At 42.2% G+C, this 22,356-nt stretch overlaps 1 long non-coding RNA gene across 1 annotated transcript in view; it reads right to left on the bottom strand.

Annotated features, from left to right (window-relative positions):
• The window catches only part of LOC106036254 (uncharacterized), a 272,871-nt gene that overhangs the window by 203,358 nt on the left and 47,157 nt on the right, over window positions 1–22,356 (bottom strand). The window contains exon 6 of the long non-coding RNA XR_010833503.1: window positions 383–477. This is a non-coding gene — a long non-coding RNA (uncharacterized lncRNA). The remainder of the gene's footprint in view (window positions 1–382; window positions 478–22,356) is intronic.

The raw sequence follows: 22,356 nt of genomic DNA, 5'->3' as shown, positions 1-22,356 counted from the left end.
CATGCAAATATATATGTGCATATTTACACAAATACAGCTGAGGTTGTCTAGAAGTGATCCAGCAGAATGGATAGGAAAAAAAAAACAGAGCTGTCAATAATAGTTCCCAATGGCACAGGAAAAACAGATGAACCAGTGCCATCTTCTCCAAACTGTGGGCATCATTTCTGGTTATATGACCCTGAAAACTGTCTTGCTTTTTCAGTGCCAGGACACCCACTGCACCGGTATCAATATCAAGCTGGCTTCTTAATGCCTCACTTTTCTGACCCATCTCACCTTATCTCACAGAGCTCATTGCTGAAGAGAGGGAGAGCAGTCGTGGTGTGCCGAGCCCAGGGAAAGGAGGTAGCAGCCCTGGGGTGCTGCTGGCCCTACTTACCTTCACAGCCCAGCAGAGCCAGTCCCAAGGTGGTTGCACAGAGGCTGCTGACCAGCTTCGAAACATGTTTTCTTCTATCAACGTCCTCTACTCTTCTACAGACAAAGAAGAATACATAAATTTATTTGGGATTTTATGTTATTTAGGGAATTATTTTCTTTTGCAAAAAAAATAAAGATTTTTTTAAATGTTTTGTTTTTTCTTTACCAAGTCTCTCAATATGTTCATTCTTTTGGTAACTTCCCCATAGTTAGAGGGACAAAAGACTGCTTCAGCTAAGAGACACAACAGGAATCATAAAGGTTTGATCATGGTTTAAATTATGTCTGATAGCATAGGAAACATACGGTTCATAAATTTCTTGGGTACTTAGTGGGATACACCACTACTCTCACTCCTCTGTGTAAATCCGACACACATCTGGCACAGGCTTACTTTGCTGGCACCCTTCACAACATGAACAGCTTTCTTTTTTCATTTTATATCTCCTTTTTTTACTGCTGCTTTTTGGGTCGGTCATCTAGGGGATCCCTTATTTACCACTCTTGTAATGCTTCTAAAGTCTTTCTGAAATCAGCCATTCTGCAGTCATCATGATTCATATACAGTTATTTTTTGTACTTCTAAATTGATTACCTGTGCAACTAATGAAAATCATTACCTCTAGTAACTTTATTGCTCCATGGAGTATGCCATACAGTACAGCTCATCTCAGATTTCCCCAGTATTACCCATTAGAAGTCACCATTTATTTCTCTCACCCATACTGGCTTCCTCACTAGAAGCAGAGCCAAAACAAATGAGGAAATCTCCTCATAGGGTTGTTTTGCATCTCCTGAGACTCACATACCAATAATCAAAATAAAGGAAACGCCAAACCAGTTGCTGCTTAATACTTTGTAAATGAGAAAAAAAAAAAAAAGGCACAATTAAAGGAGGAAAAACATTTGCATCTCCTCACCATTCCCCCAGTTACCTTCTGCCAGATCTCAGCATATTTGTCGCTAGCAGAAAAGCAGCAGCATTCATTGTGTGAACATGAAGACACTGAGTCAGCAAAATGTAGTGCAAAACCTCTTTCTTCTCCATTTGTTTAGACTCAAACAAAAGGGAAGAAGACGTGTCCTTTCCAAAGGTGCTTGCTTGTCCCACATCATACCAGCAACAGAACTGTTAGCAGTAAACAAACAACACTCGGTATTAAACAAAGCTATCGACGTGCAAAAAAGAAGCACTGTTTTCACAATACTTGGGCAAGCTATGAGGCAGAGGCATGAGGCAATGATATGCAGCTCTCCTTTCCCAACAACAGACACTCCTCTTTCTGCCCTTCGCTAGCCAAGCCCGTGCAAACGCAGCTGCTGGGTCTCATCACCCAGAGGAAGGTCGTGGTGCAGCCGGTCCTTTCAGATGAAGGAAGATCACTGCGTCTGCGTGTTCTTGACAAAAGTCGTATGCACCTACAGGACACTGAAGGACTGTCCCTAAAGAGTCTGTCCACAGTACCAGCCAGGACTGACAAACAGGTCTTAGCGTTGCCTAATGTCTTTGACCAACACAACTACTCGTTCCAGCCTTGGCACAGCACACCCACTGCAGCCACATGGTCAAAATTCTTCTGATTCAGACTCTGGGGGCAAGGAGGCAATGCTGCTCCTTGGAGAGTCATCACCAGCAGAAACATCTGATCTTCTTTGCTGAGATAACTGTAGCTTTACAGGACATCATTTCATATTGCAAAATGACTTCAGGGATGGTAGATGGCCTGGGCACATGGTGAAGTCTGCAACCCATTTTTGCCTTCGGAAAGAGCAGAGCCATTTCAGCACTCAAAAAAGTAAGGGACATCTGAGAAAAAGGATGCCACATGACTGTCCGCAGAAATGGGAAAAGCTATAAACCCACTCCTTAAATTTATTTTCCAAAGAAGCCAACAGCTTTGCTCTGCCCTCTACACACCTTCTGACAGGCAAACTGAGTTGCAACGAGAGGCTGCTTTTAATCATACAACTCCAGAGCTTTGCTGTCCCATGAGAAACAACAAGTGGTTTCCAAACCAACAAAAGAAAATTGGGTTAGGAGTGACCTTTTTCCCCACTCCTACCACAAGTTCCTGCAAGTGAGAAACTAAATAAAGCATTATGGAAATGAAATGAAATAATGAATTGGAAAAGTTATAAATAAAATGTTCAAGTTGAAGTGAAAAATTGAAAACAAACTGTTACAGTCAGAAAGTGCAATAGGCCACAGATTTTTTTCAAAATCCTCCAAAAACATATTGCCAAAGAGCTACCTGGGAAAGAGGGGGATGATGAAAAGCAGTCCAGCCAGTTTATACTCTGAATTAACAGAGGCACTTTAAAAATTGTTAAGTTCAATAAGACTTCCCTGTGAGCTCCAAAGCACTCGAGAGTCATCATCAAGGTTACATCAGAGAAGTCGTTTAGGATCACATGGAAGATTGATATTTATGGTGAATCCTATTTTGATGAAAACATCGTCCCATATTCTCCAGTTCTTTTTACAGTCCCATAGCACACGTCCTAGCAGTCCTTGGGGCATATTAGAGCACTAGCATTTGCCACGATTACAATGGCAGCTCACAGCTCTCTATTTAGACTGCAAATACAATTTTGTTGATGCTACATGATCTGAATTTTAAAACTACAGCTTTCAGGGCACTGGCACTTACTCACATGTTAAGTCAGACAGTTGTGTGCTCCCATCTGCACCACAGAAGACTCTCTCTTTGTTGGGAAGGTAACAGTTTTACCCGACAAATATTTTTAGAACATAGCAGCTGAGCTACCGTTTATTACCACTTGCAAAGAGGGATTTAACCTTAGGGCCTCGTCAAGTTTTCTTGCAGGTAATGTTTCCACACAGCCTGCTTCAGCTGTGAGCAGTGTTATAGAAGTGACTTTTCTAGGGGAAATTTATATTCCATGTTTCCAAAATCATAGAAATGTGTCAGAAAATACATTTGTTTATGTAATCATAAACATAATTTAATTTTAAACATGATTTGTTTATCACTTATAAATATGAGAATTTCCAGAGGCAAAAAAACAGCTATTAAAGTCAAATATAGTACTGTTGGAGTGAGAGAAGTGGGAATCAGAATACACCAATATACCAGTCTTGATTTCTAGTGTTGGCTTCGTTGTTTTTTTGTTTGTTTGTGGGGGTTTTTTTTGTTTGTTTGTTTGTTTTCACTGCAGTATCAATGACCTTGACTACAGGGAAGAGCAGTACTGAGGTAAGAATTACCACATGCACAACAATCTCAGGTTAGACCTACTGTGAGACACAAGTTGCTTAAAAGAATTTGACATTTAATCTCTCTTCCTCAGTTTCCTCAGCTATAAAAGGGGCATAATAAATACCTGATTTTTTTAATTACCTCCTGGGTGTTTTCAGTGGTAATATGTTAATGTTAAAAATGTTAAATATATATATATATAAAATATATATAATATATATATAATTTACATGCCAGGAGTCTTAGCAATGAAAAAGTGTCTAATGCCTACTCTCACACTTCTGACCCTACTCTCATTCTTTCAATCCTTCCAGATAACATTTTGGAAAAATTTATATTCCCGAGTGGACATTATAAACATTTTATTATGTACTTCCCTGGAGTTATACCGGTCTCTGCCATGGAACAATCAGTAAATAAGAACCCATTTTTACAAGAGTGCTGCAGGCTTCTGTGTATCAAAAAATCATTCAGCCTGTCTGTTGCAGAGATGGTACAAGTCCTGCTTTGGACTGGGACAGTTACTTGCAGTGGGCATTGATTGCCCAGTGAAAATGATTTCTTTTTCTGGAGTCTTACTGTTTGTATGGTATTTTCTGAAATCATATATAACTTTTTCAGATGTAAATTGCCTATCTCCTGCTCTTCCTAGGCCAAACTTGTAGTTCTTGGGCAAAACTCCCACTGGAATATATTGCATTTCCTATGTATATCAGTTGGTTCATATTGACTCCTGTGCTGGGAGTTAACAGTGCAGTGACTCTGGTGACCTAAAACCTAACTCAAATTCCCCACTCTTGCGTACTGAGCAATCTGATCTAATCTGGCTATCACAGACAGTTGAGCTCTTCAATTTCAGCACTTCCCAAATTCATCTTAGCCACAATTATATTTTGAACCGTCTCTTTTCTGTTTTTTGGCATCTACAGTTACAACCTTAATAGGAGTGAGTTGGTAGGAACAATCAAGCCAGTGAAAAGAATAAAATTATGACTCAAACACTAGCCCCCAGTTGTTGTGTTGTGTTGTGTTTTGTTTTGTTTTGTTTTGGTGGTGGTGGTGGTTGTTTTGTGTGTTGTTTTTTTTTTTTATAGAAAAATCAGAGCTTCAGGCAGAGGTGGTCAGATAGGTCATTATTAAATAATGTTAACTAAACCCTCTGTCTCTTGTCCATCTACCATTTGTTCCTCGGGTTTGAGAGACAGAGAAAGGGGCATCACTTTTACTTTGCCCATAGATATTCTTTGCTAACTGAACAGAGGTAGAAGCTTGGGAGTCCCTTTTCACTCCTGATAAATTCACAAGGAAGTACAGCAGCTGACTGACTAGCTCAACAAGCGTGTTTTCCAGAGATAAAATTAAATGGTGTTGAAAAATTATATCTGTACGAATTACAAGGTGTTCCAGACTGTTGAGTACTTGAGTTTGATCCAAAGCCTGTGGCAGGCATTGTAAAGGCTCTCCTTGACTGCTATGACCTTTACATTGGACTCCTCCTGATGAGTACAAACAAGGATTTAGGAACTCAGGTTTAAACATCCCTGCTTTTCAAAATCTTGGACTATATCTTGCCCTTAAGTCATTTTGCTTTGCTTACAGAGCTGGTGTGAAAACCTTATGGCACATCCACACTACACAATGCAGAAATCCCTGCACCAGCTGGTGTGAGTACCCAGCACAGCACCATGCTGAGCCATTAGCTCGGGTCCAGGGAATAGTACAGATATATTAGCATGGCATTATGCCCAAGCTAATGAGCTCAGGCTAGCTCTGCTTTATACTGCCTTCATCCAGAGCTAGCTCCTTTGCATTTCTCTATAGCCCCACACTGCAAAGAGTAAACTTGTCTCTGCACCGCTGAGCCTTATCTGTTCCATGTATCACAACCCTGCTCCTGTGGACCCAGTGCTGCTGGAATGACGTTTCTTTGTCTGAATTCTAAACACTTCAATATGCAATAATGTCTGTTCCTAAACTGAACCTTATTTATCTGTCCACACATCTCAATCTACAAACAGAGCACCTGCATTTCAGAACATTTCCTATTCTGTCTTCAGTATTTCACATGCTTATATTGCGTGTGAAATAGAGTTTTGAATGAATCCCAGTAATTACCAGTTAGCTCGTGTGTCCTTAGTCTTGTGGGGAGGGAAGAATTCTTCATTTTAGTCCTATCACCCAGGCCAAAACTCGTTTTCTTAAAGCAACACTTATGTATTCTCCTTCTGCTGACAGAATCTCTGTCACTCTTGAATAGCAGGGAGTTAATCACTGAAATAGAAAAATTTCATTGGCAAGACAGGCTGACTGACAGCCATTGCAATTAACAGGAAGATTTCAATTGTTATGCATTTTTGTGTCATTGGCAACAGTGATTATTAGCGGGACATGCACGCATATGAACATAACTGTATTTGTTACTTAGCAGTTCTACTGTGTCATCACTGTTAAGAGATTTCTTTCTTCCTGCTTAACTATTCCAAGCGACCAAACATAATTCTTTGATCTGCCTGAAAGGATAAATATCCTACCTAGGGTCTGAGCACATGAATAGCTAAGCAAAGCTCCTGACACAGCAGAAAGCATTTGCACACACGCAAGACAAAGTTTAAATGCTGAAATGGAGCAACCAGAATAGAAAACACTGAATGGAGCAAACTTGTAATTACCAACAGGAGCAACATCCTTTCCTCATCAATCCTCAGGCATGCTTAGATTAAGCCATAAAGGGTTAGACGGTTCTTGAGGGATAGTGTTTCAGGGTTTTTTGTTTAATGCTTTGGAGCTAAATCACGCTTGCCTTTCCCAGGGGTGCACAAGACAAAGAAGAGGCCAGATGGAGCCCTCCTCCCCTCCCTGCCACACCTGGGCAGGGGCCAGCCTCAGCACGGTGCCCAGGGGATGCTGGCAGCCTGGCGGCAGCCCTGTGAGCGCTCCCCGCCAGGCTCTCACCAACCCGCAGGCAGCAGCAGGAGCAAATGGTCCCTCTATCGTGCGGCCAGGCGGCAGGGCATCTTTACGCTCACTGCAACACCTAATGTATTCCAGAGACGCAATTCATCCCCTTTGAAGCACCGATGCCTTTCCTTTCTGCAGGCAGCCACTGCCGGGCTAGGTCGCCGCAGCCAGGCCTGCCTCCAAGCACGCACTCTGCCATAGCAGGGCCCCAGGGAGCCTGCCAAGGGAGGACGCTGTGCCCACACTCCCAAAGTAGCAACGGCTGCTGCCTTCATGCTGCCCGGGGAAGGAGCTGCAGGTTCCCAGCAGGATACTTCAGAAGGTGCAGCCAGTAGCTGGAAGGACTTCAGAGGCAATGCCCTGTGAGTGAGGGACAGCACTTGTCAGGGAAGCACATGAGACAAGCTTCCAGAGCCACAAAACATCTCCCTGGAGCCCTAATAAACAAGGTAACTTAAGCCAAGAGGGCTTTATTCTAGTCCACGACACAGTTGCACAAGCAGCTGCACACTGCAGGGCTGACAGAGAAACGAGGACTTGAAGCAGAGTGCTGGCGGTGCAACACCCCACCGCACTGCTGAGGGCGAGCCGTAACGCTGCTCTCGTCATCGGCACGGGGCACAAGGGGGGGGACGTGTTCAAGGGAGGGAAACACTACGGGATTTGAGGCAGGAGTATCTGAGGCAGAATTTGTTCTGTTTTGAGAGGAAAGAACACACGTGGCCAGCTTCCATGCAGCAAAACAGAAAATGGTGCCTTATCTGTCCCACCGGTGTAGCAGGTTTTCCTTAGCAGTGTCTCTGTGATGAGGCTGTACTCAGTCCTGAAACAAAAATCACGCACGTGAAGAGATCCAGACGGCAGCCTCCAGACAGGCCACGCAGGGGTGGCACATGGCAGTGGGACACGCACACGAGCAGCAGAGGAAGGCAAGGCGACAACCCAGGTAATGGGACCAGGTCGTCCTAGCGAGGAGACCACCCTGAAGCACAGCAACAAGGCCTTTGGCAGGAGTGCCCAAAACACCATGCTGCCCGGCGGGTGCTGGAGCAGCCGTTACAGCCACATCCCACGCCAGCGCCAGGAGGTGCATGTGCTGCCCACACACAGCCAGCCAGCCCCACGGTGAGCTGCAGAGCTCTGGGAACGCACGAGATGCTTCTGGATGGCCAGGAGCAGCGTGGGGTACACACAAATGTGGTCGGCACTCAGCGTGAGAAAGGTTTCTTGCACCAAGCAGCTGCAACCTGACTGTGCAGTAAGAAGAAATGAAAATATGGAGAAAAACAAAGTGCAACCTAGAAAGGACATTTCATATCGCTGGTTCTACTTCCTCACTTTGTTTGATTTTCATGGCACATAATGGGGAGTGTTCGGAGCCAAAAGGAGAACCTCAAAGCCAGTGCTGGCCATAAGAGAGTGAAGACGCCCTGTCACTCTGTCCTCCCTGTGTCCTCAGTGAAGTCCTGAGGCCAAGTGACTTGGTTCATCTCGCCTGTTGCTGAGGAGGTTAAAGCCACTCTCCAGGTTCTTTCTTTCTTTCTCAGGGGAGTACTCCAGGAGCAGAGAAGTGTACTTTCCAACTAAAATAGAGCAGCGTTAACAGTTACCTTTCCCTGTGTGAAGCAATGCTGTAACAGCCACTGCAGCTTCCACCAGCAAGCACCAGTGCCTCAAGTCACATTTGTAAAGTTCCCAGTGGCTCCTCCTGAGCTGCAGCACTGGTGGAGCCTGGAGGGCAGCCACCTCAGGGCTTGGATAAGGATCCTGCTCTGCTTTGTCTGACTTCTTGCTTCTCTAGAGATGACGAGGAGGCTCCACAGGCTCTTTCAAGGACGGTTAAACCAAATGGACAAAACACATCACAGGAGAACCTGGGAAGGAGCCATAAATCTTCAGCTTGACACAAGCTGGCAAGAATTACCAAGAATGGATGGCAAATTGCTCGGTGGGCTTCATTTGTGCTCAAAGGTTTTCTTCACACTGCCACAGTACGAATTTCACATATTTGGAGCTCATTACAGGTTTCACATGGGCCTACTTAACCCCCCTTTTCCTTTCTCTCTCCTAACACCTACTCACCTTTACCAAAAATTTAGCATCTGTGCAGTCTGAATATTCTGCAGCAGACATTAAGGACGGGAGCCAAATACGTGGCATGGCATCTCTCAGGTGCATTACTGACACAGTGACAAGCTCGCTGGTTACACCGGCACACCTCGCTCCAAAGCAAGGCTTCAGGCCTGCTGAAGGGGAGCAAATCCCCGTGACACCTGCCAGAGCCCCTGGTGCTCTGCACCTCTATCTGGCGCCGTGCACACAGAGAGGGGGCTAACAGCCAGCCTGCCCACGAGCACTTGTGAAGGCTTCCCCTGGCCATTGGCAAGGAGCTGCTGATGTGCGTTCGGCAGAGGAGAAACCGGTCTCGGAAACACAGCTTGTTGTGGGACAGACCCCTGCCCACCTTACCAAATCACAAGCCACCTTCATGCACACAAACTGAGAGCAGATTTGACTGTTAAGAAGCATGTAGGAAAGGACAACAGTATACAAAGAGGATAAAATTCTGCCCACTCAGCATTCACTAAGAAGGGTTTTATCCTTTGCTGTGACTGTTAGAATTCAAAATAAATCTGTGTTCTTGCTGCCGGCAGCATCATCACCCCTATTTCCTGCCCCTCTTCCCAAAGACCCTTAATAGCAAAGGTATTTCACAGGCAAACATTTCTTTTTTGAAAGGCAGAGCTCATCTTATTTTAGAACCCAGCATCTATGCCAAGACTTCACACTGTGCTGAATGCATTACAACATCTACCAAAAGTGCAAAATACATTTTTAAAATGGTCAGGCAATACACTGAATAGTTGTGGTTTCTGAACACTTGCCAGTTTTAGTTAGAGGTTGTTGGTTTTTTTTTTTCCCTGTGTAACTTATGGGCACATTGAAAAAGATGTGTAAAGTGTTCTTGCAATCTACTATATCAAAGCAAGTAGATTTGTAAATGCATTTGTTCACTGAAGCACACCACATTCAGAACTCTGCCTATAGTTCCCTCACCCATAATGTGTTGTTTTCCCTTTTCAACACGAAATACCACACAAAGCGGTTATCTTTGACAGTTTTCCAAACACCAGTCAAAGTCTAGAATACAAAAAATCTGGTTATTTCAGGGAACAGGATGCTGTGACAAGCAGAGTAAAAGATACAAATTTTTATTAATTTTAAAAACAGAAGATTGGGGAAAAAAAAAAAAGGTAGGAATGATAAAGAGCAAAATCTAGCTTGGGATGAGTCAGAATAACATGAGTGGTTTGGTTGCTGAAATTACCTGCAAATACTGGTTTGCAGACAGTACAGCAAATACAAACCAGACAGAGGAATCAGGAATCAGATCCAGTTCTCATAAGAAATCATGATGTGAACCTTTCCTGAATTCCAGTGTAATCTTGATTTGAGTTTGAAAATAGGTTTGCCCGATTTTTTCCCATTACTTATTCATTATGGGTGCTTCTGGTGAAAAAGAGCAGTAAGAAAAGCCAGGAAAGCAGCAGGCAGCCTTTGTAAAAGAGACTGAAACAGGATTAGGACTCTCCCTAAGGAGAAGAAAATAGCTGCAGATGAGTCGAGTAAGAGAGAAATCTAGACGAAAGCAGAAGGAGCTTAAGAGATGTTTAAAAGCCCAGCAACAAGTACTACTGGAACCCTGATTGCATTAAGCAGATTAAAGATGGCAGATCAGAGGGTGTGAAACCAGAGCTGCTTGGTCATTTTCTGACAAAGTTGTTTTTCAAAAGAAAATGCCAATTAGTTGAAACCAAAGCTTTTGGCAGGGAAACACACACTGACTTTCTCTGGAACATTTTCTTGGGTACAAGATGGAATTTCTGAGCAGAGAAATCATTCCCCAAGAGCAGCCAACAACCCCATCACTAGGCCAGTGCCCTGAAATAGCATTCAAATCCCCACACCAGAGGTGAGGAAATACCCAACCTAATGGTGTTCCTTGGTGGTGAGCCCACCTGATTTCACAAAGCATCCTGCAGACATCCCAGCCCAGCAGAGCTGTATTCGGGTGAACCTGTGCCCAGGCTAATCAGCCCTTCTGATGCACCGGGGTCATTCTCACAAAACAAATCCCACCGCCCCCCCCCCCCCCCCCGTTGTCTCTGCACCTCCCTCGCTGCTGGAACTACCTCAAGCACCACTGGACCCCAACGTGCAACCACACCACTGGCTTTCTCAAGGGCTGGACATACCTCTGGGCAAATCCATACTCACTCTCTGGGTATCAATAGTTGTTTTGCTTCAATTCTGTCACTTTATTTTGAGGACGTTACTAAGATGCAAACTATATTCGTGCACTCTAGTATCTTATATACATAAAATTTATAAAAATTCATATAAACAAAAGTTTAAAAGTTGAAAAAAAAACATTTTCTCATAACCGAAACAAGAAAACCAAGAAGAGATTTTAATACATTTCCTCACCTAACATTTTGTTCAAAGCTGAACATTCACGCAAACACCTCATGAACTCTGATTTTACTAATACTCCATTTCCCCAAGGAAATAAGTCCCATCTCCACTCTACAAGTTAAAATCAAGCCTTTCATACAACGGATATATTTTTATCTTCTCCGCATATTTTTTATTTTCTGTTTTCCAGTTTCTATTTCATCTTCCCTGCCAATTGTTCAGAGAGCTCTACTACTAAACAGTCTGCCCTAAACAGGAGACATGGTTCACATCAAAGGCAAGCAAGCACATTAGCTCATTACCAGAAATGGTCCAAGGTGCATGCAAACACCCCAGGAAAGACTCAGGATGTGTGCAGAGAAGACACACCTACAGATTTCTATCCTTTCTTACAGAGAAATGCCTGGCTCTCGTGGTTCTTCAACAGGTGAAGCTCCTGAGGAGTCCCAGACCCCGAGCTGGTTCTAGGTCTTGGAACACTGACTGCATCAGCCACTTTCTTACGGAGTGAAAATAGCTCAGCTACTGATTTTAATAACAGTATTACTCACTGCTGCGACTTAGCATGCTAACTATTTACAGCAAAATTTACAGTCTGACCATTAGTCAGCTGTTAAATTATGCCTCGTGATAAAATAAGGTTCAGATCTGCTTCTTGAACAAATACGATCAAACTCACAAAAAGTGAAAGCAGATGGGAAGTTCTATTGCAAAATTGCTGCAGAAACAAAAAAAGGGGAAAAAATCAATGGTGTAATTATAATGAAAATAGAATTCAGATGGAATGAGATAATGTGCAAATCATTTGGTGAAAAATACATCACCAAATATGATTTAAGAGACATTTCAGTGCCATGGTTACTCATTTAATTTCCAAAACCATGCAATGTTCCATTATTGTAATAGCTTTGATTGGCTGTGATTCTGCCAGCAAAACTACTACAGTATTGTTATAATGATAAATTTTTCTGCAAGAAAAGGGCTATTATATAAGACTGACTCTTTCAGATATTTATAGAGTGAGAGTTTTTATTTATTTATTTTAAGAGGTTATAATGAGAGAGGCTGGATTGAAAACAAAGAAAGAAAGAAAATTGGGGCCAATCAATATAATGCTTTCAATTAGCCTGAGTTTTTCATATTTTATGTCGTTTCAGGGTTTCAGAAAAACACAGAAGGAATCTACAGCTTCTATTTTTTTCGGATGTGTGCTTTTGCCTCTCTGTTATGACTGTTTGCTGATTCTTTTCTTCCTTCCTTTCTGCCTCCTCTCTCTTCTCCCCACTTTTCAGCCACCTGAGAGTTTGGACATGAAAATATGTTTTCCTGCCAACTTCTTTCCTCTTCTTTTCCAAATACTATGCAGAAAGGATAACAGTTTCCCAGAAATAACCTATAAATACATTAATATCTAGCTAGCTACCCATCTATATAGATAGATAGACATAATGTAACTGTGTGCAAAATCAATTTCAAAGGTCATGAAGCATCACACAATCCCTCCATAATAAGCCTCAAAAAGAATATTCAATAAATGTAATATTACATATGAAGTGCAATCAAAATTTCACACAGAGGTGCATATTCATGTAAATTTCACAAGTGTTGTGGGAAATACCTTTCATCACCAGTCCTGAAACCTGAGAGCAAAACCACCATTTTGTGCTAGGAAGTTGAAGTGTAAATTTGTAATATAAATCTTCCTCAGGCCTTTGGGGGTAAAATAGATTAGTAGGCAAAAGCAGCAGAAGTAAAAATATAGCTACAAGCACATTTAGCAACAAATAAAAGCAACAAACAGGAAGGTGTACAGTCGCAAGCAAGTCTGCTAAAATTATGTACTCTTGTCTTTTAGAATATGATCCAAAAAGTTCAGAATTAGGATCCATTAATGAAGAAGTTAATGGATTTATGAGAAGCCCAGAAAACAGGCTTCATTGTGTTAAGCTTTATCAACCTGCTTCTGTTGGTATTTTCCATTAATGAGAATGTGCCTAGCTTTAATATTTAAAGAGAGACACTGAAGGTGGCCCACATCAGCCCTAAAGCAGTTGCAGAAGTCAGGCATTAGCCAAGGGACTACGAAAGCTCTTTCTGAAAAGGCCAGGATAAGATAACAGAACAGACTCACAGCTTCTACCATTTTCTTCAAATTGCCAAGCACTTTTTAGGACATAGCTGTGCATAAAAAGCGTAACACCATACGCTCGGTGAGAGTCATAAGCTTATTGTATGGACCTGCTCCTAAACAAGTTTATTTCTGCAACTTTCCCATCATGGCAGCAGGTTGATGCAGCAAGCGATAAAAAATACTGCTCCGGAGCTCCTCACCACAAGGCAGGACCTTGTGCCTCAGTGATCAACCATCACAAGCCTTCAGCATACAAACACCCAGTACAGCCCCTGAGGTCAGGAAGTCCTGGGGAAACCTCACTGCTGCTGGTTTTTGCATGCTGCTGAGTTGCCACGTTGTCACCGAGCTGGTGGGAGGCACGAGGTCCTTCTCTAGCAGCCTGGCTGCCCTCCATGCAGCTCCTACTCCCAGCCTGCGGCATGCTCACGTTTGTCAATGTCTGGGTACACCGACACCTGCAGCACCAAACTTGTGGCCCTGAGTCCACCTGTCGTTGCATGTTGCAACTCTTGGAGCCTGGACAGCAACAGTGGTGCTCAAAAGAGGGTGTAGGCAAAACCACGTGCTGCAGGGCCAGGCCAGACTTACAACACCATCACCATCCGTCTCCAGTCAGAGCATGCAGTATGTATGTAGAGTCCAAGGAACAGCTTTCTCAGTAGACATTCTGGGCTATCTTAGGCCACTTGTACACACTTCCATGGCTCCAACCAAGGCTTATATGCTGCTAGACTCCAGGCAACCAAGCCCTTGCATTCACAAGTGGGTGAGTGTGGAAATTATTCCATTAATGGATCTGCACAGACGCTTTGAACTACTGTAAAAACAACATACTACCTTTTTGTCATCTCACAGAGGGTTTGAATTAATGACTATGCATCCCACCTGTGTCTGTGTGTCACAGCCTACTTGGCTGAAATAGTTACTTAAATCCTCACTGAACACCTCACATTACTACGGCACACGGAGCTGACTCAACATCCCTCTCATGCCATGCTCAGCACGGCAATATTTTGGGACCTTGGAGGGTGATGGTGTGCTGCACTAGAGGCTTTGAGAGTAAGTTTGTAGGAAGATGATTCAGAATATGAGTAATTCCAAAAAAGCCTCTAGATTCATTCCCATCTGCCCTACTCCCACACCACACTCGATGTGTTTCTTCCCACTCACTAATAACAGCTCTTGCCTCCTACATGCTATCAACACCTGACTGTCTTTTCTCACTGCAAAACAGTAAGCTCTTATAATGCATTCAAAGCACAATTTTGTCTGACACATTTTTTTTAGCTAATTCTGTTAAGACTTTTTTTTTTTTTTCCTGTTAGAGCTGTTTCGTTTGTAGGAGCAAATAAGCCATGTGTGTCTCCTGCCACAGCTGGTATCATCCCTTTATTCAATACACAGGGCCGAAGCCTGCAATAGGTTATACTTCCCAGAAAAGGCGTGCCCTTCCCCATACACACTGAACCTGGTGAGGAAACCAGTCAGGTACCAGCCAGGTAGCTCTCCATTCAAGCCACCAAGACCTATTTGATATGCTGTGGCAAGCAAGCAGCTGGAAATCGATTCCTATGTGGGCAGTTGTACCTACTTCAAACACTGGAAGCAAAGTCCACAGATGTCAGGCAGTGCTTTTTTCTCCCCCTTGAAATACTTGCCAGCTCTCTCCCTTCTGGGTCTGTCCACATTGCTGTAGACTTAATAGTCCTTAGAGGCACCTTATAGTCCAATAGACCAGGCTGAAAGAAAAAAAATGCAGTGGGGAGAACACAGTTGGCACTCCCTGACCATGCAGGATGCAGTACCCAGCCCTGCTCTCAGATGTAGGGCATGTTTCCTTTCTCGAGTAACATCATTATGGCATTGGGACTCCTGGCAAGCCATGAAGGAATCTAACTAGCCAGAATGCTTTAATGCTGTTTTAGGACCATAATGAATCAGAAAGTTCTGCCAATATTAAGCTTTTTACAAACAAATAAACAAAAAACTCCAGCCAGCAACATTTCCACACAGGCTCCTCTATTTTTAAAGTGTTTGCTTTTCCCACCTAATGACTAAGTTCATCAAGGAAAAATCAGAGGAGATAGAGAAGCTGGGTTTGAAAATTTCTCCATGTGCCATAAAAAGTTTCAAAAAGCTCCAGGCTGACTAACACCATCATGCCAGAAAAATCAGGAGAGAAATACAGGCCAGCATGAACTCTAACCTTAATATTACTGCAACTTTATCCACATATTTTACCATGGTTTCCTAAAGAAATAAGGCTCATGTAGTCACATAAAGCCAGCTTGTCTGTGTCTGATTATAAATTCCCTCTCCTCCAGTAACTTCTGAAGCCATTGGCCAATTTCAACCAACTTTTCCAGAAAGGCAGAGGTTCAAGAAATAGATGCCTCCTGTTTCTAACAGGCAGATAAGTGACCGTTTCAGACCGAGGCCTTTCCTTGCATCCCCAGCATGAAAAAGACTTGTTCTGAAAGTTTAGAAGCAGCTTTCTAGTGGCTGCTCTTTGTTTTGCTGGGTTCTGATAGGTGGTGAATATAAAAATACTGGCAAACACAGTAGCTGCAAAAGGCTCTCGCATTACATTGCACAGGGGGCCTTGGGTGCCTCCCCTCAGTTACAGGCGACCAAAGGGGTGGAGGTAAGAACGAGATCCGTGTCCATGGATATATTCTTGCATCAAGCTTTGCAAAAGCTGCCTTCATTTGGTTCCATGTTGTTCTGCGTCACAACCCCTGTAAGTGCACTTTCTGAGTGTGACATCTGTGCTTGCAGGGGAGGGAAGGCAGCACTCAGATGCACACAGGTGTTCCTGCATGTGTCTGGAAAGCTGAGTGTACAAAAAAGAAGTGCCCTTTGTGCACTCTTCTGGGAGCTGGGAGCCACACTAGCAGCTGCACAATGGGTGGACAGTAAGCAAGATCAGATAGGTCAATTAGATGCAGAAGTCAGTGGCAAAACATCAGCTCCAAATTTCCTTTAGCATCCACGTTCTGAAAGAGTACAGAACTTCGCCGGTCTCCATATTTATTTGAAACTCTACAGGTTTTCCACAACCAGGATTTTCCAGCTCTCATATAATCAGCGTGCAGTGCACTCTCTTATCAGACCATTGTTTTCTGCTTGCTTAAATAGGCTCATTATCCGTTATAAATTCCATGTGTTTGCAGCTGTGATCAGCTGATCTTACCCCTTGCATATGAATCTCTGCAGGCGTAAGACCGACCGAGCTCTACACCCGTGTCCATAAGGAAGAAGGAACACTGGAGAAGGGAGTGTTCCGTCTTCTCATCCTGCTGCCCAAACAGGGCACGTATCGACCAACAGATCCACCACAGTGAGTACAGCAATGCCAGCTGGTAGCCCTGAACAGACGGGACTGAACATAACACTACAAATCAGCATTATGTTTCTTAAGCTGATGCTTAAGGCTCAACCAAATATAAAGCTCTTGGTGCTAGACACTACCAAAACAGAGAACGAGAACATCCCTGCGTTAGGCTCAGAGTCACCCTGATATGTCAATGCCAACTAAGAAGATTCCTTGAAATCCATTCAACCTCAGAGGTACTTTTGGAAGTCTGACTCCTCTGCTCCTTGACTTCTTCAAACTCACGTAGTAGATCCTCATGTAGAAGTTGGCTCCAGACAAGAAAGTCCATTCAAGGTGTCTGTAAAGGCCCTGACACAGGTAAGTTTGAGCTACCTAGCTTAGTAGGCTGATCACAACAGCATGGAACCCTACAAAGGCTGCAAAACATCTCCAACCTGCCTGCCAAGGCCAAATTTCACTGGGTTAATCTCCAAATTCTTGTGGAAAGATTGTTTCCAGTATTTGAGTTACCTGGTACTCAGAAAGCTCAAATACTTCTATAGCATGCCTGTACTTTCTCCATCACTTGTAAGAAGAAGTGACAGAAGAGGCCAGAGGTCAGGCCACAGAAATTTTCAATTCAAAGAAACAAAGCCGAGTGATCAAAAGTATGTGCTGAAGTTGTAACTGATACTAACTGTTGTGCATGCACCTCCTTCTCATTATATTATATTTTCTTCCCCTTCATTTGTAAGCTTCTCCTGAGCCCTCCCACACTGTCTGGATACTTTCAAAATCCCTTTCTTCCAATCTGCACTTCCATTTACCATCCCTCTGTTTCTATTTTTCCCTCCTCCTCCATCCAGAAGGCACTCCCAACCCTGGGACATAGCACTGCTCCTTTTGTAGCACAGAGCATCAAAGCTCCGGGGTTCCCTATCCTACTAACAATATCAGGCAAAGAAATGCATCTTTGAGATTATGTACCTTTTGACTTTTGCTACCATACGAAATAAAAGGTTTCTCCATCCATAACTTTTCTATCTAAAACAATCCTGCGTTAATATAGACAGACCTTTCTTCACTTTGGACATTGGCTAACCTCTCAGTTGGGCTGCTGTATCCCAGACAAGTTTTCATACTCACTTTCCAGAAAAGTCTGACAGGCAGATCAGCAGAGTTTCAGCTCACCTGAGGGCAGCTGACTGCTGGTCACCGTTCTGCCCTGGTGGCGCTCTCAGTCACGAGGTCTCCTCAGGCCACAGTGACCACACTGCCCGCTCATAACCAGGACTTCAGTCAAAATCACACAAGTCACCTAAGTTTTGCAAAGAAAGCCAAAATACCACTGGTGCACCAGCACAGCTTCCAGGGAAATGGCACAATATCACAGCAGCATGAGAGCAGTGAGGAAAGCTCCTTCTCAGCAGAACAGGGGTGGGGAACAGCATCCCCCAACCCAAGGGCAAAGGCCTCTGCACCTCTGGCAGCTTCACTGGCATTAAGATGTGCTGCAAACTGCAGTTCCAGAACTGACACATCCCCCCTTTCCTGATCCTTCCCCATTTTGCCGACTACCTCATTTCAGTGCCATACCAGCTCCACGGCAGCACGTGGGGTTGAAGGCACCCTCTGACCACTGAGACCTGCTGTGCCTCGCAGACTGCACACGAAGACAGACCCTGATGAAAGCTGCTACTGCAAACTGCACATAGCACCTCCAGAGCTAGGAAGGAAGAAAGGCTAGAGGAAGAGCAGTTTGCAGTTTCTGCTTTTTATAATTAACAAACACTACGTTTGATTACAGTGTGTGTTTTTTTTTAAGAGACTTGCGGTCTTCTGCATGCTTCCCTACCCTTCGAGCAACCAGCCTCTACAGCTATAGAGGAAACCCCTACAAACTGCTAACCGTGATCTCTTACCCTTATGAAATAATAGAACATCAGAGCATTGCACGGTTTCTGTGTTTTCATAAATACAGTTGAACAGTTGTATTACAAAATGTCAAATGAAGCTCCATTGGGACTTCTGTGTTTCTAAATGACAGAATTTCCTTTGCAAGTAACTCTAGAATAGGCAACCTTCCAGTGCTTAGAAAGGACTATTCTTTTGCCTCTGTTTTTTCACTATCCAAGAGAGGCTCTTTTTGATCTGCTATTCATTCCTGGGCAATGTTAGCTTTTGGGTCACTGACCCATTTTGGTCCTCTGGGCAAGGCTGAATCTTCTGTGCTGTAAGAAACAATCCAAGCCCACAAACGTGCTGCATGGCAGACAGGTAGTACCGAAACTGTTTAGAAAATTCTTCCATCCTGTACATATTTCCCTAAGCAAATATTTATTTAACTTAACAAAGTATTAGAGATAATCACTGTAATTTTCTTTAAAGATATCACTTCAATTTTCTTTTAAAACCACTTTATTAGTTTACCATTTAAGGCATACTAAGCTGAAGCATCATAAAAAATTGCCAGTGTAGATGCAAATGTCTCCTTCTAAAAATAGTCAAATAACACTCTCATTTATAATAGAGACACATCAAACAAAAAGTGGAAGCTAGTCATTTCAAAGTCTTTTTGGCATGCTTCCATCATAATGAAATTTGTTTTATTCTGAAAACTAAAAAATCTCAAGCATTTCGTCCTGGGTACAGTGGGCTACGGTTTTCATTATTCACACTTTCTACATGTATGAAAGAGATCTGCTACATAATATTTCAAAACATAATTAATATCTGTTCCACAACTATCAATAGCACTGTACAAATCTCTCTATATATATACATAATTTTCCTCAGAATTGTGCTCACAGAGCTTGTACAAACCTAGTAGGAAATCTACGTTAGTTTCCAAATCTGAGTTGCTCTTCCAACATGTCCTAGGACGCCAACGGTCAGTACAACAGAACTAGAATGCTATTACTTCTCAGAAGATGATCAATTATAGAAGATTAAACATGCTGTAACTGCACTAACTCTGAAGGCACCAAATAATAAAAAAGTGAGAAGCAAGCGAAGGCAACTGATTCCTATCACCGACCCAAGAAAAAGGCCAATTATAACACAGAGTATTCATTGTAATATTCACCAATCTGTTCAGCTACAGGAAAGAAAACAGCAACATAGAAACAAGCATTTTCCAGGAGGGTTTTACGTGTACAGAAGCCAATGATATGTGATAGCAAGAAAAGGCTCCAAAACTACAGGAAGAGCTGATGATGATTATACTAACAAGGAGTTAATTTAAAATGCGAGAACTGCAGGCAATATATTTGTCTAAGATCTTTCAACTCAGCACCATAAGGAATAGGAACATGGAGCACTCTGTCAGGAGATGTATTAGGTCCAGCAAGGAATTTGTTAATATTTTACATCCAAATCCTCAGTTTGAAGGATTGCTATCTTTGGCATCTAGTAAAGTCATGAATACAATAATGTTCAGAGCTTTACTGAAAAATCAATTTACAAAATCACAACAAAAAAATCCATTATGTGATTTGAAAAAGAGCTGAACACCTCTGCTGTAAGCACGTGATAAATAGCAAGGTATCAAACTGGGTCTACTGATATTGCCAAAGTAGCAATATAATTGCTCAAGTCTTCTTTAATCCTCATCTCTCTCAAAGAGAACATGAGGGACCTTCCAATATTCACAGGGCGTTCAATGCAGGGATTGCAACCAGCAACAAAAACTGGTCTTTGGAGGCAACATTTTCTCTACTCAGAGAAAATGTCTACTGTGAATGAAAAACTGAAAACTGAGCACTTTTGTTTGTGCACTGCTCTAGTGCCTGGAGATAAAGATGAGCAAATCTTTCTGTTCTCATCCTACCCCATGGGTTACTCCCCTTGGTTGAGCTTTATCACCCAGGATGTTTTATTCAAACAACTCCCATAAAATTTTGTTTTATTCTGCATCTTAGGTTTCCCACTCAAACAGTGAATTCTGAAAATACAGCTTAAAGAAGACCAGGGAAGGACAGTGGGAAAACATGGCCAACAATCATTATAATAGTTTAGTCAAGCAACATTTTCTCTGTTCTTCAAAACTAAAACAAGAAGCCCAGAACTCCCCATAAGGGGTGGGTGCTTTAAAACAGTAAATATTCTAAGACCCAATATTCAGTTGAAAAAATAACTTTTATAGAAAGTGCTTAATCCACCTCACAGTAATATTGAGGCACATCTGCAGTTGTGCAAAACCAGAGAAAAAGCTAAACCAACTACATCCAGTGGAAACACTCAGTGAGAATGCCAAGGCCTGCAGTGCCTAAAGATGCTGCAAATGCATATGAGGTAAAACCACAGATCAATTTCCTTTTTTAATATTGAGGCCACATACACACCTTTGCTACATGAGTGGATCAGGTGAACTGTACTAAACATGCATTCATTCCAGGAAGATGGACACATGCCTTTAGCATGTGTCTGTCTGCAGCATGGTAATATGGAGACATTGCTCCCCTGTCAGTGAAATATATTTTTTTTAAAGTTTTCAACACAGGTGTCAAGGTCCTCACCTACATCCCTAATAAGTCCCTAATTCAGAACCTTTGGACTAGCTGTCCATAAACCAGGACATCATGTCCCGCAGAAGCAGAGGGAACGTCACTGAAACGGTGGCAAGTGCATCTTACACGGTGGTTACAGAACCGACGCTTCAGCAATTATGGATTTGCTCACACAAATCCTAACAGAAACATCTCTATCAGTTGTAAAGAAACCAGACAAAATACATTATTTCATTTCAAACATATCAATATTCTCCTGCCTAATTTTGGCTCATTTCTCTCAAATTTGCCAAATTTGGGTATTTTCTAATAACTGTAAAATATAAGCAAGCCTTTTGATAAGAAGTGTGTGCTTCAAATCCCAGTTTCAATTCTTGAAACTATAGAATCCTAATTTTGTGATCCTACAAAGGGCTCTGTGCTTTACCCTTCAAGCATTCTATTGCTTCTTAGGGAGTCCTTAAAAATGTCTTCACTGTTTAAAGACCTTTCCTCCTATTCCAGTTTCTTTACCATGCTACTGCTGCCTCTCCCTTTCAGTAGAAAAGTGCTCTCTGTATTTCCTTTCCAGTGGTGTGGAACCTCTAACAATTAGCAGTTCCTACTTGTCTCTGCTCTGCCTCGTTTTTTTCTCCCCTGGCAGTTGCTGTTCATAAAGTAGATACCTGTCAAATGCTCAAATCAGTTACTCAAAAATAAATTTATTTAACTGCTATTTTTTAATGGGCATTCATTTGAGGGGAAAAAAAAAACATTGTATTTTAATATGTTTCATTTAGTGCACAAAGCAAGGGTATTTTAATAAATAATTCATATTAACAGAACACAAAATTTATTGGACTAATACTTTTAGAAACACGAATACAATGAGATGGGATGTATGCATACACACATGTATTCAGCTGTATTGTATTTTCAGATTCCCATTAGTGCAATATTCCTTATCATCTCTGATCTATGAACACTTCTGTCTACACCAGGATAGAAAAGAGATTTCTTGCTAACATCTCTCTCAGTAAGGAAAAGCAGAAGAGAACACACTATATCCTCCTAACTCTGCAATTTGGTTTGTTATGCAAATACAAGCAACACCAAAAAGTAAAGACATTTAAAAAATTATCAGCTGCAGTTCTGATTCTTTTTAATTTACTCTTGGGAAAAAAAAAAATAAAATAAAATAAAATAAAATAAAATAAAATAAAATAAAATAAAATAAAATAAAATAAAATAAAATAAAATAAAATAAAATAAAATAAAATAAAATAAAAACAGGCTCCACGTATATAGAACTGCAGGAGTGGGTCTATATTAGGTATATAT

This window comes from Anser cygnoides, chromosome 9 (genome assembly GCF_040182565.1).
Source record: "Anser cygnoides isolate HZ-2024a breed goose chromosome 9, Taihu_goose_T2T_genome, whole genome shotgun sequence".
Classification (NCBI taxonomy): Eukaryota; Metazoa; Chordata; class Aves; order Anseriformes; family Anatidae; genus Anser; species Anser cygnoides.
This window is presented reverse-complemented; position numbering and strand designations above follow the sequence as displayed.